The sequence below is a fragment of the Bos taurus genome, chromosome 2, assembly GCF_002263795.3.
Source record: "Bos taurus isolate L1 Dominette 01449 registration number 42190680 breed Hereford chromosome 2, ARS-UCD2.0, whole genome shotgun sequence".
Taxonomy (NCBI): domain Eukaryota; kingdom Metazoa; phylum Chordata; class Mammalia; order Artiodactyla; family Bovidae; genus Bos; species Bos taurus.
Window position 1 is genome coordinate 27,441,341 of NC_037329.1, and position 19,579 is coordinate 27,460,919.

General features: G+C 38.8%; 1 protein-coding gene across 3 annotated transcripts in view; it reads right to left on the reverse strand.

Moving 5' to 3' along the window:
• CERS6 (ceramide synthase 6) overlaps positions 1-19,579 on the reverse strand; it is a 359,026-nt gene that overhangs the window by 88,010 nt on the left and 251,437 nt on the right. The gene's annotated exons all lie outside the window — the stretch shown is intronic.

A 19,579-nucleotide genomic window follows, 5' to 3' on the forward strand; every position in this document is an offset into this window, starting at 1 on the left:
AAACTCAACCGGCAGTATTTCAGGCTACTTCTAGGATAGAGTCCCGGATGGCACTTTTTTATATTGTGCTGGTTCAGTAGACACATTCCTGCTAGGTAACCACCCCCAACAGCAGAGTTCTTCAAGTGTCTCGCCAAGATCCACTGCAAATCCTCCATCTCACTATTACCAATAAACAATGCTGACAGTTGATGCACATTTCTTTGAAACTCCTCCAGTTCATTGTTCACCAAGCAACATTATTAATCAATTGTTTCATGCCTTGACTGGGGTCAGTAGCAGGCAGGTACACTTATTTCAGTTGGACTAGCTCTGACTGATTCCAGGCCTGAGTAGATTAACCCTCACAGTACATTCCACCCACCCCTGACTCGTCAAGGTCTTTCGAAGAAAAAACAATCTTTCTTAATTTAACAGAATCACTTGCCTTACCACAGTGTAAAATTAAAGAGAACATCTAAGTATACACAGATTCCAAACATTTTTAATAAGCAGGTAGGGTTGGTATGGATTTGAACAGACAACTCAACCATCCCCTAACACCAGCACAAACTTTCTCATATTTCTGTACTAACTTTACAATTCTTTTGCACCCCTAATCTTGGTGGTATACATCTATATACATCTGATACACATCTGTATGTTTCTTACTATTAGGAAACATAATCTATCATTAATCCAATCTGTGTGTGGATTTATATATTGCTAAATGATAAAACTGTCATTGAAAGATTAATGTCAGATATATTTGTACTGACCTAACCTTCCTGTCAGACTTTATTCTTTTGGGCTGCAAAATCACTGCAGATGGTGATTGCAGCTATGAAATTAAAAGATGCTTACTCCTTGGAAGGAAAGTTATGACCAACCTATATAGCATATTCAAAAGCAGAGACATTACTTTGCCAACAAAGGTCCGTCTAGTCAAGGCTGTGGTTTTTCCAGTGGTCATGTATGGATGTGAAAGTTGGACTGTGAAGAAAGCTGAGCGCCGAAGAATTGATGCTTTTGAACTGTGGTGTTGGAGAAGACTCTTGAGAGTCCCTTGGACTGCAAGGAGATCCAACCAGTCTATCCTAAAGATCAGTCCTGGGTGACTGATGCTAAAGCTGAAACTCCAATACTTTGGCCACTTCATGCGAAGAGTTGACTCATTGGAAAAGACTCTGATGCTGAGAGGGACTGGGGGCAGGAGGAGAAGGGGACAACAGAGGATGAGATGGCTGGATAGCATCAGCGACTTGATGGACATGAGTCTGAGTGAACTCTGGGAGTTGGTGATGGATAGGGAGGCCTGGTGTGCTGCAATTCATGGGGTCGCAAAGAGTCAGACACGACTGAGTGACTGAACTGAACCTTCCTGTTTGGTCCTAGATCCTATAAGAGCAAAAGTTGCTCCCATCTGCACTAGGATAACTTAGTTGTCTCTCTGAAAGCCATAGAGGTATCTTTCCACCTTGCATTGATGACGATGAGGATGAGGAGGATATTAGAGAGTATTTGTAGAGTCCTCCCTATGACCATACACTTTTTTTGAAGGATACATTGTTTTTTGAGAATTCTCCTCCATGATCTATTATTTATTTAACCAATTAAAGAGTTATTTCTCCTTCAAAGTGAAAGTGTTAGTCATTCAGTCGTGTCTGACTCTTTGTGATCCCATGGACTGTAGCCTGCCAGGCTCCTCTGTCCGTGGAATTTTCCAGGTGAGATTACTGGGGTGGGTTGCCATTTCACACTCACATGTATGGACTCATTTAATCCTTATAGTAAGTAGCAGTAGTATTTCCCTCATTTTATAGATAGGTAAATTCAGACCCTGAGCCCACAGGACCAGAACTGCATATCAAGCTCAGACTGTCTGGTCTTAAAGCCAAACATAGCCACTGTGACTCTGCCTTTAAGTCTGATAAAAACTGAACCAGGCCTTAGTTCAGGGAGCTAGGCAGAAGTAAAAAGCCATGCCATGCCCTAATGATGTTCAGGGATCTCTACAGCCTCGCTTCACTTAGGCACTCCTGGTTCTCCTTCCTGTTTCCTGCTTTCGCCATTTGCTACCTGTGCATTGCTGTCCACATCATGTAGTCCCTCTGCACCAAACATCCCGAAGGCCCAACCTGCCTGTCTGACTGTCTTCTCCATTTCTCATGTCCATGACATTGAGGTTTATGACTGACCAACCTCATGGGGTGATTATAAAGATCAAATGAGTGAACAAGTTAAAAAATGATGCAGAGGCTTCAGAAGTTTGATTGTCTTCTATAAACAACACAAGTCCATTGAGGAAGACATAGAAAATATTGAAAATAATAATAAGAAAAGTAATTGAATTCTTGTCACTACTAACATTTTAACATACAGCCCATTTTGAGTGTCTTTTCTATATAATATAGATATTGATACAGACATGGATAGATTTGTCCTTAAACACATACATACACACATTATTTTTAAATTTGGGCACAACACAGCAAAATCTATTTTAAAGTGGAGTACAAATATTATTTATTACCTTTCTCTCTGATAAAGCTGTTTACTATCTCTACAATTGACTGAAAGTCCCTGAGGGAAAACTATGTCATATTCTCACGTTTATCTCTCTAGCATGAGACACTCAAGGTGACAGTTCAGCATTCATTACTGAATGCAAATGAAAAGGAATACAGAATTAAATCCAAGACCTATAAAAAGGCGGTAGTATTTTCCTGAATGTATCAGTCCCCAGTGCACAGTGCAAGCGTGTGCTTGCTTCTAAAGACATAGCGGAAATCTCCTCCACTATAGTCATCCTTCCCCTTACAGACAAAAGATCAAAGGTATGACTCCTACTGACCCAGGAGCACCCATCATTTAGAGCTTCCCTTCCTTTGTGAGCTTCTTCTAACCCCCAGGCTTTTCTCTGGAGGCATCAGATGTGCATCACCTAGACCTGCTTGTATCATGTGTGAAAAAGGACTGATCTGCAGAAACAGTGTGTAAGTCTTTGTCTCTCACTGGGTTCTGCCTCCTTAAAGCAGGAGTAAAGAACACTGAGAATTTGATGGGGCTACCAGGGCCATGGGATTCCCAGGTGGCAGAGTGGTAAAGAACCTGCCTGCCAATGCCGCAGATGCAGGTTTGATTCCTGGGACAGGAAGGTTCCCTGGAGGAGGAATGGCAACCCATTCCAGTATTCTTGCCTGGAAAATCCCATGGACAGAAGGAGCCTGGTGGGTTATAGTCCATGGGGTCACAAAAAGAGTCATATAGCTTAAGAGACTAAACAACCACAAACAGCAACCACTCCCAGGGCCATAGCTCAGCTGGGAAGCTCGCCAGTCGAACGTTCAAATCAGCACTTGCACATACTTATTGCACACTGCATGTTCATGTGTACTTCCTACTTTGATGATACTCGATATTAATATACTCCATATGCTACATTTTTCTAGGGACTCATGTTATGGTCCCTCAAACTCTTTGAGACAGAATAAATGCTGTCTTTCCCAAAAAACAGATGAGAAGACAAGTCCATGAAAAGATGATTCTCCTAATTTCTAATAGGTCAACACAAGTGTATGAATCTGGATTGCTGCTTATCATTTAATGCATTAGGCATAACATCTTTAGTTTCAACTGATATCATAAATCTATTGTTCTTTAAAATCAGTTTTTTCAGATATCTTTTTAAGAGCAATTTCCTTGTTCATTTGATATCAAAATGAACAATGCTTATCAGATAATGCTTATCTGTACAAGCATTAACATAATTAAGAACATAAAAAGCTGCAATATTTAGATGTCAAGAAAGAATAATGGTGATTAAAAAACACACTGAAAGCCCTCATTTTAGATGAGCCTAGCATCTTCCTACATAATTAGAGAAAAGCTCTGAACCTAGGACAGTGCAAGGTGATTCAAGCACATTTTCTGGAAATAGAAATGCCTTTTTACATGGCATTACAATAACAGGGGACAATATCAACGCTGGAAAATCCAAAAACTCAATGATTCTCAAACCTTGGCCTTCCAATATGACTCACTTTAGTTCCCCTCAAAGATATACTCTTAAATAATGATATGAAGCACTTTACAGATTTTAAAGTATTTTATACATATTACTTCATTTAATTTTCATAACAACACTGTAAGTGCTCAACTAACACAGCATGCAGGTGCCAGAAAGGATAAAGAACATGTTGGCATGGAGGCTCCTCAGACTATTAAAATGCAAGTTCTGATTCAGTAGGTCTGGCTTGGGGCTGATATTGTACATTTTTGACAAGTTTCAAGATGATGCTCAGACCTTGGACCACACTTAGAGTAGTAAGGTGCTACAGAAAAGTAAGGAGGATGATCCAACTTGGTATTAGCAGGTGTAAGACACTTTGCTAGGCACTTTGTTATAATATTTCACAATTCAGTGTTAGCTGAATAAATGAATGAATTATTTCTCATCTTTACTGTAGCCATATGGAACAGAAGTTGTTAGTAAAACAGTAGTTAGCTGGAGACAGTGCTTCTCAACCAACATCCATGCTTGCTACACACCACACACCTAAGATATATATGGTGGAAGAGATGTGAGCAGGGTTGACATGGGCCACTTTGGGATGCCACCCCTAGTGATGAATGTGAATGAGCTGTTCTCACCCTTTCTCCATTTCCATCAGAGGAAGATAGTAAGGGCTGGAGCTGTCGTCTTTGACCCTGAGACAGAAGTTTCTGTTGATGTTAGTGTCAGAGACCTCCTACTAGCCCTGGTCTGCTTACCTTGGACTATATGTGTGAGACAGATAAATTCCTATCATTTTTCTTATACATATATACAATAGCCTGTATTCTCACTAATAGAGTCATCTAATAGTTGCAGGACCCACCATGGATTCCAAAATCCAAGGAGTCCAAAATCCTGCATTTTGTTGTGGTAGTCTGGGGTGACTTACACATTGTAAGACAACTCTTCATATATGGTACTTAATAGCTATTAAAGTGTGTGTTTGTGTGCTTAGTCACTCAGTCGTGCCCACCTCTTTGTAACCCCACAGACTGTAGCCTACCAGGCTCCTCTGTCCATGGGGATTCTCTAGGCAGGAATACTGGAGTGGGTTGCCATGGGGATTCTCTAGGCAGGAATACTGGAGTGGGTTGCCAAGCCCTTCTCTAGGGGATGTTCCCAGCCCAGGGATCAAACTCAGGTCTCCCACACTGCAGGTAGATTCTTTACTGTCTGAGCCACCAGGGAAGCTATTAAAGTACACATCAACTAATTTCAATTTAAGAAGACTTAAAAAACATCTGAACAAGGTTAAGACCATAAAAGAGTAGATAATGAATGACTTTTATGCAAACTAGTACAGCCACTATGGAGAACAGTGTGGAGATTCCTTAAAAAACTGGAAATAGAACTGCCTTATGATCCAGCAATCCCACTGCTGGGCATACACACTGAGGAAACCAGAAGGGAAAGAGACACGTGTACCCCAATGTTCATCGCAGCACTGTTTATAATAGCCAGGACATGGAAGCAACCTAGATGTCCATCAGCAGATGAATGGATAAGAAAGCTATGGTACATATACACAATGGAGTATTACTCAGCCATTAAAAAGAATACATTTGAATCAGTTCTAATGAGGTGGATGAAACTGGAGCCTATTATACAGAGTGAAGTAAGCCAGAAGGAAAAACATAAATACAGTATACTAACGCATATATATGGAATTTAGAAAGATGGTAACAATAACCCGGTGTACGAGACAGCAAAAGAGACACTGTTGTATAGAACAGTCTTATGGACTCTGTGGGAGAGGGAGAGGGTGGGAAGATTTGGGAGAATGACATTGAAACATGTAAAATATCATGTAAGAAACGAGTTGCCAGTCCAGGTTCGATGCACGATACTGGATGCTTGGGGCTAGTGCACTGGGACGACCCAGAGGGATGGTATGGGGAGGGAGGAGGGAGGGGGGTTCAGGATGGGGAACACATGTATACCTGTGGCAGATTCATTTTGATATTTGGCAAAACTAATACAATTATGTAAAGTTTAAAAATAAAATAAAATTAAAAAATAAAAATAAACAACTTTACAGAAAAAAAAAATAACATTCTCGATTTAAAACACAATGTAAAATGACATTTTCCTTATGTTGTGTACATCTGCTCCCAGACACAATACTTGAGATACAACTTGGCCACACGCATCCAACAGTAGCACAGTGTCCGGGGGAGGCTTCTGCAGCTCTTACCCTGAGCAAACCCAACCCCAGCGCCGGGATGGAGGTCAGACGTGCTGCTGGAGGTCAAAAGCAGTCCTCATTCGCCTTTTGACTAAATGCATAAGATTCAAGCACTATGTATTCTGTGATTATTTTTTAAGTAGCCTTTTTTTTTTTTAAAGTGTCAGCAAATGTGAGTTTTTAAAAAATCCGGTTTCTTTTTTATCAATTGTTCTGTAGAGGTTTCATAGTGAATAGGACTAACAAAAATAGATGAGGTTTGATCATTTCACTTTACTGTCTGGAATAAGATAGGTTTGGTCTTATTTTTTTTGAAGTTCCATTTGATATACTTCTTAAAAACAATAGTTAAAAAATAAGTGTTCTATTAATTTCTGAGAGTTTGATATTGAAATTCCAACTAAAAGTCTTATCTACTTAAAACAAACCATTGTAATATGTAGTGGAACTATATGGAACCTTGTTCTGTATTCTCCAAAGTCTCCAGTAACTGTGTTATCATACTTTCATAATTCAAAAAATAAAAAAGATAAAAAATAAAAAGGGCTCAGCAGATATAAACAAGATCCTACTGTATAGAACACAGAACTATATTCAATATTCTGTCATAAACCATAATGGAAAGGAAAGTATATATGAAATATATTCCTTTGCAATATGAAAAGGAATGTAATATATATATATATATATATAAAACTTTGAATATATATGAATCATTTTGCTACAGAGGAGAAATTAACACAGTGTTGTAAATCAACAATACTTTAATAAAATAATTTTAAAAATAAATAAATATACCTTTCAGTTATTATGATGATGGATCAATCATCAGATATTAAGAAGGCCTTGTCCAAGCTAATAAAATGTACAACACTAAGGGTGAGAAGGCAATGGCGCCCCACTCCAGTACTCTTGCCTGGGAAATCCCATGGACGGAGGAGCCTGGTAGGCTGCAGTCCATGGGGTCGCTAGGAGTCGGACACGACTGAGCGACTTCAATTTCACTTTTCACTTTCATGCATTGGAGAAGGAAATGGCAACCCACTCCAGTGTTCTTGCCTGGAGAATCCCAGGGACGGGGAGCCTGGTGGACTGCCATCTATGGGGTTGCACAGAGTTGGACACGACTGAAGCGACTCAGCAGCAGCAGCAAGGGCGAACCTTAATGTAAACTATGGATTTTGGGTGATTATGATACGTCAGTATAGGCTCATCAGTTATAACAAATGTACCACTCTGGTGGGTGATTTGATAGTGGGAGAGAATATGCATATATGAGGCCAGGGGTACATGGGAAATCTCATACTTCAATTTTTCTATGAACATAAAACTGCTCAAAAAATTAAATATTTAAAAAAATTAAGGTTAACTCAGATCACTGACACTTATCATGCCTCGTAAACTAATGGAATAACTGAGCTTGAAGGAAAAGATCAGAAAAAAAGGATGCTCAGTTAAACTGGCAAGTGTTAAAACGATTAAATGGAAATATAAATACACATACACACCTTTTTTTTCCAAGAATCAGTTGGTGCCTTCAGCTGAACAAATAGTAGTCTCTTTGAATTAATAAATATTTTGATATAACAAAAGAAGATGGATCATAGAAAGTATTAAAAAACATTTCATTGCCTCATCAAAAGTGTGAAAGATGTGTGGGTCTTTACCTGAAGTCAGCATCTGAGAAGCAAACTTTCATCTTTCACTATTTCCATCCCAACTCCTAGGTGGCTTTCATAAAGCTCAGGTGTGACAACAAACAGTGAAGGAATACAGTCTAGGAGACATACTGGCTTCTGAATAGTTTAAGTATGAAATACATAGAGCCTTGGATTATGTTTTTAAATGCCAGGAAGCAAGATCCCTGAACTACTCTGAAATTTCTTTCACTGAGACTACTGAAAACGCTTTAACTGAGTTACACTTAAAACTTACACCTTTGGCTTATATTGTAGATGTACTGTAAGAACTTGAGAAAATGCTTCCTTGTCTGCAATGTCTTTATACTGGAAAGGTTAACATTAGGTAACCACTGAAACTGAATGTATAAGTTCCAGTGATATTTTTCCTTTTAAATTTAGTCTAATGGGGAGAATTCTCTTTGCAAATGTTTAGCATGTTTCCTGTTACCAAATCATTATCTTTTCACCATGGTTTTGGGAAATTAGGGTCTAATTCTGAAGCTCAGTCACAACAATTGTTACTATCTCAACATTTTTGCTTCTTTTTCCTTTTGTGGGTACTTTTTGATGGTAATATCTATATTAACAGCTTTATTACATAAACATTGTGAATTCTCTTCAGAAATGTTGAACAGCATAATTTCAATGAATATAAATCAAATCCATTCAAAATGATAATCTACCATTTTCATTTAATACATATTGTGAAGTAATTCAGAATCGAAATATTTTATGCTTTGTAAGTTTAAAAACTGATCAATAAACTGTATTTGGGATGAAAAGAATGAAGCCAGAAGTCTCTGAGCAGCCTGAAGATGAAGTTGGTCAGTGATGAGTAGTCTAGAACAGTCTCCAGCATGCAAGAGTTACCCTTTCCTCCTTTGCTGGGTCAGGAGATATGTCACTATAAATCTACAAAGCAGAGTGGTGACCCCTCCCTAGAGGCCCTTGGCATCTGCATTAGCTTTGAAAGCTCTTATGATGTGCAAATGTAATTTAGACTTGACCTCATGGTCATTATATAAAGATAGCAGCTTTTCATATTGATCAAACTTTTAAAAAGATGCTAGTCTTCTGGACCTAGTGAAGTATGTGCTTTCAGCACACTCAGCAATCAATTTAGAAAGTAATATGCAGATCTGTCAAGCATACAAAAATAGAAGGAATTCCTCGGAGATGGGTATTGAGGTTACAGGGTTTCCTTGAGGGCTTCATCACAGAGCCAAAGAGAAAGAAATCTTAGTGGCTTTTCCATGACATTTAAAACCTTCCAGCCATTTAAAACTGGATGCTTGGGGCTGGTGCACTGGAACGACCCAGAGGGATGGTACTGGGAGGCAGGAGGGAGGAGGGTTCAGGATAGGGAACACGTGTATACCTGTGGCGGATTCATGTTGATATATGGCAAAACCAATACAATATTGTAAAATTAAAAAATAAAATAAAATAAAAATGAACTTGGTACAAAAAAAAAACCAAACCTTCCAGCAGTGGTTCTCAACTTTTTCTGCCTATGCTCAGCTGAGGGACTCCACGTGCACCTCATAGTAACTGAGGCTGTGATTCTCTAGAGCCTGGAGAACAGGAGGCTTAAAAAGACACCTGTCCACATTAATTCAGATGTGTACTTTCCTCTGGGCTAGTGAGAATCACTGCAAAGCAGAATGGACAGATTAATTCCATGTTTAGAATAGAAATTAGGGATAAAGGAACCAGATGAAGAAAAGGGAAGAAGAAATAAAAAGAGGTGGAAAGACCTACAGGGAAAGGAAAATCCTGAGAATGTCAACATGGGGGTGGGGGAGGTAGGGGAGAGATGTGTGGGGAGAGATGTGTAGAGACGGTGGCCAGTGCAGAATTTGGGAATGAAGCCAATCAGAATGGCCACTGGGAACAAAGAAGAACAAAAGAGCATTGCTCACCACCCAGTTTCTACAAGGGTTACGTTGACCCACTGCAGTCACCCGATGCCAGCGCAGCCCTGAGAGGAATTTAGGATGAAAACAGGATGAAACACTGTGTGCTGTGGGTGAACAGGCCCCACAAATGGATGGATTTCTCAGGAAGAATTTCAGTGACCCTGATTCTTGAATCTTCCCATATATAGACAAACACTAAAATCATTAGCTTGAGATATCTGTTCTTTATGACTGGCAGTGACTTTTTATGAAAATGTATTCTTGACAGTATGTATTTCCTGGCCAAAAAAAAAAAAATTAATATATATACTGCCTATTCCCACCTGTTTGGAGCAATTCCTCAGAGCTGTCTCCTGGGGTATAGTCCTCAGTACAGTTCTTTTATTTAAGGTCTTAAGACCTTGAATAAAACTTAACTTTGCAACTCTTGTGTTGTATGTTTTTCTTTAAGACAACACTATTAAGAAGCACAGAATTAGTCAAAAGACCATATAAGGAAACAATTTATAACACAGAACAAAAAATTAAGATCTCTAATGTGTAAAAAGCCCATAAAAATTGATTAAAACATTTAAGTATCCCATCAGAAAAATGGGGAGAAGATACAAACAGGCGACATACTAAACAAACAAACAAAATGTGACCAAAAACATGTGTAAAAATTACAGGTTAAAGTGAGACAGAATTTTTTTTTACCTGAGTCTGAAAATACCTGAAGAGGTTTATACCCAGGGGTTAGCAGTGTATAGGGAAAACAGTACTCTGCAAACTAGAATAACCTTTCTAAAAAGTAATTTTGTCTTCAAAATCTGTACTTCCTTTAAAGCAGCATTTATTGTTTAAAAAAAATCAGACTACCATTCCTTTTCTAGTAATGAAAAATCGAAATAAATGTAATTGTTCAATAAAATTGAACACTGGCATGTTCCTATCTGGGATTCAGTGGGTGCAGGCTCTGAGATGAGAACATAGGTGCTGGCTGGTTATTTGGGAGGTGACCCCAGGAAACTAGAAAAACGGGGAATACCCAGGATGGTTTTCAGGAATGAGCTGGTTACTGTTGTGGGCAACTACACCTCAACTCCGCTGAGGACCTCTGCAGAATTACAGAGCACACATCTTACAACTGTGCCAACACAGGACAGGGAGGCTGAGGCATATATCTACCAACTCTCATAGCCCATTGGTTGAGGTTCCAGTATTAATGCCTCCTTGGGTCTAGGTTGTACCTTCCTGTGTCTGGTAATTTGCAGCTTAGGAGAAAGCAGAGCAGAGACAGGGCACAGCTCCTATCTGATGTGGGACACTGTCAAAAGTGCATGGCACTGTCCACCACAGCTGTGCTAATATCAGATGGACTATGGGGGTATAACCAGCACATTCACATTTTAAGTTAAAATCAAATTGCAAGTAGAATATACAGTGTATCTTGTGTTTAAAGTAGATATATACAGATATATATTTACACACACACACACACGAAATATGACTGGCAGGATATTTACCAAAAGTTAATTAGTGTTTATCTTCAAGTAATGAGTATCTCAGATGATTTTCACTTTTTAAAAAAAGTTTATATTTCAATATTAAACTACGCAAGTATTTGTAGCTATAATTTTCTACAATGAACAGGGCATATTGCAATAATAAAAAGAAGCTAAGTCTATGTACCTTTAATAGGTCTGATTTAAAAAACACATTTGCTCTATATTTAAAGATAACATTAATGATATTAACTATTACAATCCTCAAATTATTCAATAATTCCAATTAATTTAAAACTAAAAACTAGTATATGAAACAACTGCCTTCAGAACATTTACGTGTTGACTTTGATATTTCAAGTATAAATCAATCGTCAATAATTTAATTCTAAATTCTCCATTAAGAGAAAGTGAAAAGGGGAAAATAATAAGATGAGCAAATAATGCAGAATAAAGTTTGCATTCATTACAGTGATGATCAATCATTTTGCCACCCACCCTACCCACTCTCATTTCAAAGAGCCTCAATAACCTCTTTCTTGTCTGCTTAGCTGCTCAGTCATATCCGACTCTTTGCGACCCCATGGACTATAGCCTGTTAGGCTCCTCTGTCTGTGGAATTCTCCAGGCAAGAATACTGGAGTGGGTTGTCATTTCCTCCTCCAGGGGATCTTCCCAACCCAGAGATCAAAATCACATCTCCCATGTCTCCTGCACTGTAGGCAGATTCTTTACCTACTGAACCAATGGGGAAGGTGAGCACTATCTTATTACTTCTAAACCAGTTTACCTGCATTCTAATATCTTTCTGCTAATATAATTGCACCCTCTTGTTTACTTGCTCTTTCAAGTATTCAGTGGCCTCCATGTATCAGATACTCTGCTACACATGAAGATACTGGGGACAAGTTCTCCATTTTCTAGGAACTTACCATCTGCTGGGTAATCAAAACAAAACAATAAGTTATAGATGAAGTAAACACAGGCTGCAGAGGGGCAGATACACCCAGCCCAGTCTGGAAGGGAGAGGTGGCAGGGGACAGCTCCACTAGGTGGCACCATAGTAGTTGAGGACAGAAGGACAAGCAGAAGATGGTGGATGGAGGAGAGGAACTCAGATGGAAGAACTTTTAAAAAAATCTTTCAGGAGTCATGTCATAGTTCCAACATCATTTTCATAATCCCTTTCTTTGCCTTATTCTCCAGAAGCCTAAAAAACACTAAATGCCTTCTCATTTCCAACTCAGAAGGTGAAATGTCTCTGGCTGGCTGTCCATGTTTCTGCTAGGTTGGCTGTCCACCAAGTAAGACGAACTCCACTCTGCCCAATAAATGTCCCCTGCTCTCCTCGGGCCAGGCACCTTGCTGTGTGCACCTCATTAATTCCCATCTCCATGTCTTAACTACTCCTGCACCTTGTATCTGGCTTGTCATCCCTACCCCACTGCCTCTTGGTCAGTATCCTAGGCACTATTTGATTGGCCTCCTGGGGTCACATAGCCTCCTAGAGCTACTAGCCTCTCCAGGAACAGACAGCTGGTGATACATGTGTACCTGTTCTGTACAGAAAGGCTTCTTACTCCTACTTTAACATTTATTCAAGACGGAGAGAAACAATAATACGAAGGTGGAGAAAGCATGAACAAAAAATAAAACAATGAACTGAAAAGAATGAAATGCGAGTGAAAACTTGGTTATTTTCCTTCACAATGGCTCTTATTCTTAATTGAATATTTGTGGACATTTTCTTAAAAACGGTGAGCCTGTCACTTTAAGAGACTCAAATGAAAGTATTTGTTGCCAAGGATAAAATTCAAGAAAATATTAGTAATATGCCTAACAGATTCCCATTTGTTAAAAACTTTTTGGAGGATAAAAGTGAAACAATGACAAATATTCTTCTATTTTTTTCTTGCTTTTGACATTTATAATAGTGTGTCAACATTTGTAAGATCTGTATAACTCAGTGAACCAATAGTTTCCAAATGACTGATGCATGATGTTAAATAATCACACCTGGATGAGAGGGAAAGAGAAATCAATGGATGTTAATGTAACCAAGCATTAAAATTTCACTGACATTAAAGAAATTACTTTTTCTTGAGTTTTGGCATCATATCAAAGAAGAATATCTACAATTTTCTGGAAAACACTACTAAGATATTTCCACTTTTTCCAATTTTATATCTTTGTGAGACTAGATGTTCTTTATATAAATCAAGCAAATACACACATTCACACACCCATGACAAACTGAATGTTGTTGTTCAGTCACTAAGTCGTGTCCAACTCTTTCCAACCCCAGGGACTGTGGCACACCAGGCTTCCCTGTCCTTCATCATCTCCTGGAGTTTGCTCAAACTCGTGTCTATTGAGTCAGTGATGCCATCCAACCATCTCATCCTCCATTGCCCCCTTCTCCTCTTGCCCTCAATCTTTCCCAGCATCAGGGGCTTTTCCAATGAGTCAGCTCTTCACATCAGGTAACCAAAGTATTAGTGCTTCAGCTTCAGCATCAGTCCTTCCAGTGAATATTCAGGGTAGGAATGAGAATCCAGTTCTCCTCTACTAAACCATACATTAGAGGTTTTTACAAAAATCTCTAGCTTTTGTTTTGGACAATATAGTTTTTTTTCTTAAACTGTTGTTTCCGTGTAATGACTGTTTGTTGCTATTTAATTCAATTCATAAATGCTTTTTCAACTCACCAGCTTTAATTTCTAACACAATAAGTATCGACAGATATGACTAATAAAAACAAAAACTCTTTAAAATTCTTATGATTGTTTCCAGTGTAAAGGGGTCCTTAAACCAAGAAGTTTGAAAACCACTGTGTCCAAGGACAGCAGATCAACACAATGAAAAGAATCAAGTCTCCAAAGATGGTGTGGAGCAGAGATCATGTGGGTGGCAAGGAGGGAAGATAGTGGCTGGAAGGGAGCACAAGGGGGGCTTCTTGCTCCGGGTGTTGGAAAAATGAGCATGTTATATTGTGGAGAGTCAGCAAGTTACCCAGTTTTGGTACCTATCTTATACTTCAATAAAATATTTAGATTAAAAAAAAACTACTGGGCACTTCAGCTTGATATTTCTTATCTACAAAATAAGACTTGCTTTTTAATATGTTATGTAGTCACCTTGTCTGTGTATTCTATCTTCAAACCCATAATAGGCTACATTATATGAATCATCAATCCAAACATATTAAGTAGAGACAGTCCTATGTTTCCTGAACTCCTAAACTTCAGTCATTTTCTGTCTAGATTGGCCATAAATGGCTATAGAAAACACATTTTACATGAGGAACATGTTAGAAGGAAAAATTGTATCGTGCTCTCATTATTTGAGAAAGCTGCAAGAAAACACAAAATTCAGATACTTGCAAAGCAGCCAGATCCCTGTAACATTCAAATATGTGACTGGAGAACACCACTTTTTTTTTGAAAGGCAGGGGAATCTAGAAATAGAGAAATAAAAGTTCCTTAATTTCCCAATTGCTGCAACCACCGAAAGAACACATGACGGGGAAGAGAGAATTGGGAAGGAAGGAGCAGCCCCTCTGTATGGTCTGGTCTCCTGTTAACCAGCTGAGTGACAGTGGCTAAGTCAGCTCACCCATCTGGTTGCTCATGTGTGAAACTGGGAGACGGCGTCATTTCTATGATCCCTCAAGCCCTAAATTCCACCATTCTCTTTGCCCCCTTTCTTTCCCCCAAAGACAAAAATCTTGGTTTCCTGCGTGTGCTCTAATCTTGTTGCAAGCTCTGACACCCCATTAACGAAAATCCAGTATCAGAAGGAAATCCTCTATTTTCTTCTTCAAAGGGACTCCAGCTTTCCATTACAATTTAGATATTTTGAATCACTGACAAAATTTAGTCACTCTTATTAAACACAATATAATAAAAAGCTCATTTTTCCCAATATCATTATATGTGAATAAAAGTCATAAAGTGAGAAATTACTTTTCAGTGTGTCCTCTATCTGCGAAACTCAAGTTTTATATTATGTTTGGTATTGATGATTAAAATTTTCTAAATTAAACACTGATGAAAATTTGATGATGGTGTTTTAATTTAGGAAAACAATCAGTCCCTTTCCTTACAGTCACTTTCATATATTAAAATTCAGAAGGGAATTCACAATTCAGTTTACCATTACTCATTACTAATAGGACAAATGATCAAACTATATCCTTTAAATGAGTGGTACATCCTTATATATTATTTATCTTCTAATTAGGACAGAGAAATTATCCTTTGAGTTGCTGAGTTAATTACAAAGAAGGAATTGATCGTTATGCAGTTTAGTTTCTGATTTTAATCAAGCCTGTTTTCCTGTCTTCCCAGCTTCTGATCTTATAAAGATACGTAATTATTTTGAGGGGGAGGGGAAGCCAAAAAATACAAATCTGATAGATAATGCAATTGAGTTACATCAAGGAGCTGAACCAGCAATACAGAAGTGGTTTGCTGAATATAAGATAAAGCTTTCCTTTAGATGAATAAAGAGAGCTTTTAAAAATCAATGAAGTGAAAAGGCCGGATGATTAACGAAATCGGCATGATACTGAAAATGAAATCTTGAACTATCTGTTGTTGTTTAGTTGCTAAGTTGTGTCCAACTCTTTTGCAACCCATGGTCTGTGGCCCGCTAGGCTCCTCTGTCCATGGGATTTTCCAGGCAAGAATACTGGAGTGGATTGCCATTTCCTCCTCCAAAATTATCCGTTAATGTGGAAGCAAAAACAAGATGGCCAAGTAGTCACGGTATATTACTGACCAACCTTTCTATGGAAATAGAACCACCTTCCTTTTTACATTCTGTTGTATCCATATATTTTGCAGATATTGCAGGTTCAGTTCCAGAGCAGGGAATAAAGCAAGGCACATGAAGTTTTTGGCTTTCCAGTGCATATAAAAGTTATGTTTATACTATACTATAGTCTAATGAGTATACAATAGTCTTAAGTCTAATACATTATGTGAGCCTTCTGTGAATCATAATCTTTTATGATAATCATAATCTTTTATGGGAGGGCCTTGCCTCCAGGTTGATTGCTGCTGACTGATCAGGGCGTGGTGGTTGCTGAAGGCTGGTATGGCTATGGCAATTTCTTAAAATGAGACAACAATGAAATGTGCTGCATCAATTGCACTTTCCTTGCATAAACAACTTCTCTATAGTGTACAGTGCTACACTACATTTTGATAACATTTTACCCAGAGTAGAACTCCTTTTAAAATCGGAGTCAATCCTCTTAAATTCTGCCACTGCTTTATCAACTAAGTTTGTGTAATATTTTAAATCCTTTGTTGTCATTCCAACAACCTTCACAGCATCTTCAGCAGGAGTAGATTCCATTTCAAGAAACCACTTTCTCTGCTCATCCTTGAAAAGCAACTCTTCATCCATTAAGGTTTATTCATGGGATTGCAGCAGTTCAGTCACATCTTCAGGCTTCACTTCTAATTCTCTTCCTATTTCCACTATATCTGCAGTGACTTCCTCCACAGCAGTCTTGATTCCCCTCAAAGTCATCCATGAGGGATAGAATCACCTTCTTCTGAACTCCTGTAAAGGTCTGTATTTTGACCTTTCCCCCATGGGTCATAAATGTTCTTGATGACATCTAGAATGGTGAGTCCTCTCTAGAAGGTATTCAATGGACAGTTTTGCACAGATCCCTATATGGCACCTTACAGCCTTACAAAATGTATTCCTTAAATAACACTTGAAAGTCAAAATTACTCCTTAAACCATGGGCCACAGTATGGCTGTTGTGTTAGCAGGCATGAAAACAACATGAATCTCACTGTATATCTTCACTGGAGCTCTTGGGTGATGAGGTGCATTATCAGTGAGCAATAATAATTTGAAAGGGGTCTTTTTTTTTTTTTCCCCCTGAGCAGTAGGTCTCAACAGTGGGATTAAAATATTCAATAAACCATGCTGTAAATTGGTGTGCTGTCATTCAGGTTTTGTTGTTCCATTTATAGCACAGGCAGAGAAGATTTGACATAATTCTTAAGGGCCTAGGATTTTAGGAGTGGTAGATGAACACTGGCTTCAACGTAAAGTCACCAGCTGCATTAGCCTCTAACAAGAGAGTGAGCCTGTTCTTTGAAGCTTTGAATCCAGGCATTGACTTCTCCTCTCTACCTATGAAAGTCCTAGGTAGTGTCTTCTTCCAATATAAGGCTATTTTATTCACATTTAAAATCTATCATTTAGGATAGCCACTTTCATCAACTATCTTAGCTGGGCCTTCTGGATAACTTGCTGCAAATCAGCACTGTATTAGCACTTGCTGGTTCACCCTGCACTTTGATGTCATGAAGATGGCTTCTTCCCTTAAATCTTATGAACCAACCTCATGAGCTGCAGACTCTTCTGCTGCAGCTTTCTCACTTCTCTCAGCCTTCACAGATTTGAAGATAGTCAAGACCTTGCTCTGGATTAGACTTTGGCATGTGGGAATATTGTCACTGGTTTGACCTTCCCTCCACACCACTAAAACTTTTTCCATGTCAGCAATAAATTGCTTCACTTTCCTTCTGTGTGTTCACTGGAGTACCACTTTTAATTTCTTTCAAGAACTTTTCCTTTGCATTCATAACCTGGCTGTTTGGTGACAGAATCTTATCTTTGGTCTTAGTTTTCGACATAGCTACCTCAGTAGGCTTAATCATTTCCCACTTTTGATTTAAAATGAAAGATGTACAACTCTTTTCAGTGGAACATTTAGAGCCATTATGAGGTTATTGGGCTCCCCAGGTGGCACTAGTGGTAAAGAACCTGTTTGCCAATGCAGGAGACATAAGAGACGCAGGTTCAATCCCTGGATTGGGAAGATCCCCTGGAGTTGGAAATGGCAACCCACTCCAGTACTCTTGCCTGCAGAATCCCATGGACAGAGGAGCCTGGCAGGCTACAGTCCATGGTATCACAAAAATTGGACACAACTGAAGCGACTTAGCACGCATAAGGTTAAAAATTGGCTTAATCTCAATGTTGTCATGTCTCAGGGAATGGAGAGGGAAAGGAGAATAGGAAATAGCCTGTCAATGGAGCAGTCAGAACACACACAACATTCATCAGTTAAGCCTGCTCTCTTATGTGGGTATAGTCTATGAATCCCTAAAACAATTATACAATAGTATCATTGAAGATCACTGATCACAGGTCAGCATAACTAATGTAATAATAATGAAAAAGTTTGAAATATTTTGAGAATTATCCATTTGTGACACAAACTTGTTTAATTTGTGACATGGAGGCACAAAGTAAGCAAAAGCTGTTGGAAAATTGGTGCCGATAGACTTGCTCGATGTAGGGTGGCCACAAACCTTCAATTTGTAGAAAAGAGAGCATCTGCACACAATAAAACAAAGTATGCTTGTACCCGTCAGGTGCTTCCGTGTTTGTTTACCTCAACACCTATGAATTTCTGAGTTCACAGATGTCTACACTATTAACCCATCAGCGTTTCCTTTCTTATAGTTTGATTCATGCTCTCATGAGGTTATATTTGTTACTTGCCAAATGCCTGATTCTTCAAGCACATACACTATCAGTTATAGAAACTGCCTGTGTAAATGAGTAAAAAATAAGGTTATTTATTGTACTAGAAATTGGCAGTGCAGAAAAAGGCCATGAAGTTGAACCAAGCTGGAGCCATCTGTCTCCAGGCAAAGGCATACAAATGACTTCATGACTTCAGTCCACAGTTCTAGGAACTACAATATCAAAAACATGCATGAGCTAATCTTTAAATGGGAAACAGCCACAGACAATGAAACTTTACTTGCTCCAAAACAAACAATTTTAGTAATTGAGCTGAGAAGACACATTATTCTGTTATCATTGGGAAGTATAATCTAGAAGACTTACACCAAGCTGAAGTGCAATTATCCTTTAATGAATGCATCATTGAGTTAAATGACAATGGTATTTTGGCTCTTCAATCAGAGTTCCAAAAATACTCTAATTGGAGGGCTTTTGCCACTATAAGCATATCATGTATTCTATAGGATGGGGCTTCCCAGGTGGCGCAGTGGTAAAGAAACCACCTGCCAATGCAGGAGATGCAAGAGACGCAGGTTCAATTCCTGGGTTGGGAAGATCCTGTGCAGTAAGAAATTGCAGTCTGCTCCAGTATTCTGGAAAAGTCTATGGACAGAGGAGTCTGGCAGGCTACAGTCCCTGAGGCTGCAAAGAGTTGAATGTGACGGAGCACACACATGCTACAGGGTATCTCATTCTGGAGTGCT